Below are 5,000 nucleotides of genomic sequence, written 5' to 3'. Positions count from 1 at the left end.
CAGTAATATCGTTGGAATATCGGTTGTGTCATTAGTATATCGGTAAAATCGTTGGATTATCGGTTGTATCATCAGAATATCGGTTGTATCATTAGTATATCGGTTGTATCATCAGAATATCGGTAATATCATTGGTACATCGGTTGTATCGTTGGAATATCGGTAATATCCTTAAAATATCGGTAATATCGTTAGAATATCGGTAACATCGTTAGAAAATCGGCAGGCGTTATTGTTGCTGCTCGTTTTCTTTCTTGTTCGAGTTTGGGTGTAACTGTGTGTATTTTTAGTGTCGTCTGGTAATGTCAGTCATGTACGTCCTTCACACACACACACACACACACACACACACACACACACACACACACACACACACACACACACACACATTTTCTCTCTCTCTGTCTCTGTCTGTCTGTCTGTCTGTCTCTCTCTCTCTCTCTCTCTCTCTCTCTCTCTCTCTCTCTCTCTCTCTCTCTCTCTCTCTCTCTCTCTCTCTCTCTCCCTCTCTCTTAGTTCCCACCAATATCCTCATCGTTACCTTCAAATATTCAGATGCGCTACACAGACCCGGTCAATCATTTCTTTACGCCCTCTCAGAAGTGTATTTGGGTCAGTTTAGCTTTTCTTAACATAAATGACGCTCCCGGTTGCTAGATAACGCTTACGATTAGAGCCACTTCCTCCTCCTCCTCCTCCTCCCGTGCCCCATGCTTAGCCATTAATCGAACGCCTAGAAACTGATTATGGGTTTAGAACAGATGCGTCCGTGAGTCAGATACTACGTGATTCAGGAAGCTCTTGTGACATTTTCCTCAGCGATTTATCTAGCACATTATACCTTATTAATTTCCTGTATACCATTTATTTCGCTTTATTACCAGCAAAGTTTACATCAATTATGGGTGTGATGTGGAGAATAAGGGGCAAAGTAATCGGTGTTGCGGAATATCCAAGGCTCGTGACCTTTGTTGGACCCGGTCCTTTAGACCACCATTCACTGAGGACTATATTCTTGATGGAACTGGGAGCTTCTTTGCAACCTTTCAATTGCGATTTATTTGGCATATTGCACCATCATTTTCTCCTATATTTTACTTATGCCTCTGTAATATCGATGTAGGGTGCAGCTGTAACAAAGATAGGGATTATAAGGGTGTAATATACAGAATAATTCGCTGAGAAGAATCCGTTGCGAAATCTCCAGAGGCCATAACAAAGGCTCGAAATGCGTAAGGAAATATCTACAAATATAACAATGTATATTTTATTCACTATACAGGTGTTATCAGGCATTCATCTCTCTCACGAAGGTCGTTTCCCTCCCGCTCCTCGTCATTTTTCACGTAGCGATGTGTTTGGGGTCAAGATTATAGCGAACGTCTTAACTCCACCGTCTTAATTTTTTCTTGCGGCGGTGTGTTTCAGGTTCAGTTTCTTCCACGAGTTTCTTTTCTCAATCCTCGTCAATTTTTTCTCAAGACAAGTGTGTTTGGGTTAAGGTGATTTCTTTCATGAACCTCCTTTCTTATCCCTCTTTCATTTTATTCTTAAGTTGATTGTGTTTGGGTTAAGTTTATATCTTCAACGAACCTCTTTTCTCAACCCTCTTTCATTTTCTTACGTCGAAGAGTTTTTGGTTCTATTTTGTGTTCCTTAAGGCGGAATTTGGCGTTCTTCTTGCCTGCTGCATTCACCAACTTTGTGCTCATTAGGGTGCTTGATTGCAGGCCTCAGTTCTCTGCAATGGATGCTCTTATTGCTCCCTTGCATCTCTCTTCTTTCTTCCTCTCTGCCTTAACCGTCTTGGAACCGAGAGAGAGAGAGAGAGAGAGAGAGAGAGAGAGAGAGAGAGAGAGACGGGTGGTAAATAACTGAGTTTGCCCTTTAGCATTTTCTCTTCTTTGGTTTTCTTTTTCTCTCTCTTTTTTTTCTGTGCACTTGTTCACTTTATACCACAGTGTATTATAATTCTCTCTCTCTCTCTCTCTCCTTTTTTTTTTTTTTTTTGTTTAATCCCAGCAGTCTTAGAAGTGAGTGAAGTAGCGCTAAATGTAGGAGCCTGCCCTTCAGCTCGCTCTCTCTCTCTCTCTCTCTCTCTCTCTCTGTTTCTCTCTCTCTCTCTCTCTCTCTCTCTCCCTCTATGCATTTGCACACTTAGAAAGCTCAGTGAATAGTATTTAGTATTGCCCGTCTTAGCGGTTTTAGGGGCGAAAAAGAAAAATAATAACGCTCGATTTATAACTGAGTTTGCCCTTCAACCTCTCTCTCTCTCTCTCTCTCTCTCTCTCTCTCTCTCTCTCTCTCTCTCACACACACACACACACACACACACACAAATCTTAGAGCTGAAGAAAGTGATGCATGGTAAATACTTGATCTCTCGATCTCTCTCTCTCTCTCTCTCTCTCTCTCTCTCTCTCTCTCTCTCTCTCTCTCTCTTTCAGTGATGGAAGTAAGGGCAATATAACGCCAGAGAAAATAATTAAGCCTTCACTTTAAACCATTTCTCCTTCTACTGACGCACTTTTTCACAATTACAAAACACAGTAATATCTTCTTAAGTTGTAATTTTCTCTTCCTAAGCTGTCCTAGAGGCGAGTTAGTAAAAATGGTTGAAGATGGCAGAGCGGTGGGATGAATTATTGCGTCTGACATTCAATCGATTTTCTTTTCTTGACGCACTTGCACACCTTTCGAAAACGCAGTGTTGGAGTGTTACTAATTAATCTTCGTCATCATCATCATCATCATCACCGCCACCACCATCATCATCATTATCACAGCCATCACCATCACCATCATCATTACCATTACCACCGCCATCACCATTATCATTATCACCGCTACCACCATCACCATCATCCTTATCACCACCACCACCACCACCACCACCATCATCATCATCATCATCATTATCATACCATAACTGCATCTTCACCCTAATTTTCTCTTCGCTATTCTCATCATTATTCATCGTCATTCTAATTCATTCTTACCCGTTTATTCATCACTCAACCCTTTATTTCTTATCTTTAACCCCTTCACTACCAGTCTCCCCAAATCACAAAATCTGATGGTCATAACAAAACTATAATTAGCGTCATGGAAGTGTAAAGGTTAATTGGAACTGTCTTCACCTTTCCTCTACGGCAGACCTCCCCCTAAGACGGTGAGAGTCGTCTGAAGATAGGATGGAAGAAGTACTGCCAACGTCTTAGAAGTGAAGTACCGCCTCCCATACTACCATAGGACATGATAATATTTTCTTTAATGTTCTATCTATCTATCTATCTATAGCCCGACGCCCTAATCCCGCAAAGGGTGGCCGCAGACAAAACGCCTCCAAGTCACTCTGTCACCCACCATTTGACTACCCTCCCCCCAACTCACCCCCCCTCCCTCATATACCTCTCAACTCCATCCCTCCACCTCATCCTCGGTCTACCCCTCCCTCTCCCTCCCTCCACCTCACCTACATACACCTTCTTAGTCAGTCTTTCATTCTCCATCCTCTCCACATGTCCAAACCACCTCAGTGTATTTCTCCTAATCTTTTCAACCACATCCACATCTACCCCACAACGTTCCTTCACTTCTTCATTCGTCAACCTGTCCCTCCACGTCACTCCACATGCTCCTCTCAAGTAACTCATTTCCACTGCTCTCACTCTTGACTTGTTCCCTTCTTGCAAGGTCCACGCCTCGCTTCCATACGTCAGGGTAGGGATCACAATACCATCATGCAGTGACTTCTTAACTTCCATACTCACCTCCCTATTTCTCATCACTGCTTTCAGTGTACCAACAACCTTCCTTCCCTGCTGTACCCTTTCATTTACTTCATCCCCCAAAGTTCCATCCTTACTCATCACACTACCCAAGTACTTGAATGCACTCACATTCTCCATATCCTCACCATCCAACCTCACTGCACACTCTGTGACTTCATTCCTCTCAAACACCATAACTTTACTTTTGTTTACATTAACTTTCAGCTTCCTCCTCCTACACACTGTCCCAAATTCATTCACCAAACCTTGCAACTCCCATTCATCTTCACTCAACAATACTGTATCATCAGCAAACAGCAACACCGGAAGCTTCCAAATCTCACCCTCATTCATTAGGGCCACCCCCACATCCACTGCCCTACCTTGAACCTCCTTTACAACCCCATCCATATATATATTAAACAGCCATGGAGACATTACACACCTCTGTTTCAGTCCCACACTGAGATCAAAGAACTCACTCAGCTCACCATCCACTCGCACCGTAGCCCTAGCTCCCTCATACATACTCTTCACAGCACTCAACAATTTCTTTAATGTTGCTTACCTAAATAATGTGGATATTAATATGACCTAATGACATAAATGAGACTATTAACCCCTTAAGCCTGAGAATGTCATGTTTGTTTTTATTCCGGTGAAGTAAAGACGATTTTATTCAGCTCAGGAGGGGTTTTTCGCCCTTGACGGGTTATATGTAGCCTTTATTAACCCTTCCACTGTTAGAAGTGTTTAATAAATGGAATCAAATAAATAAAACCAAGAACGAACTAGAATTACATCATTGCAGTAAAGGAATTTGGGTGTAATTTAGAAAGTGTGTCGCTAAACAAAATATATATAATAAAAATGAAAAAACAAAAATAACATCAATATGACCTTTAGTATTGTTTTCTTTCATATTTTTATCTGTGTGAAAAGATGATGGAGTCTTTTTCTGTTGATGCTTTAGTGTCCATGATTTTCTGGGTCAACAAAACTTTCTGTCGAGTTTGGGAAGTTTCTGACTGACCTCTCAATTTGGGCTATTCAGATCGGTCGTGTTGACTGAAGTTTTGATTCTGATGTCGATGAAGAGAGACGTAAAGGACATTATCATCTCAGGTCAGCCGTTGTCGGAGGAAGAGAGGCTCAAATACAAGGTCAACAGGAAATAGCTACCGTCATTTAAAGCTTCCAACACTCTCCTGTATCTTTGTTTTACAT

The sequence above is a fragment of the Coenobita brevimanus genome, chromosome 26 (genome assembly GCF_032717465.1).
Source record: "Coenobita brevimanus isolate Jiangsu-jjx chromosome 26, ASM3271746v2, whole genome shotgun sequence".
Taxonomy (NCBI): domain Eukaryota; kingdom Metazoa; phylum Arthropoda; class Malacostraca; order Decapoda; family Coenobitidae; genus Coenobita; species Coenobita brevimanus.
Note: the sequence above shows the minus strand (reverse complement) of the source record.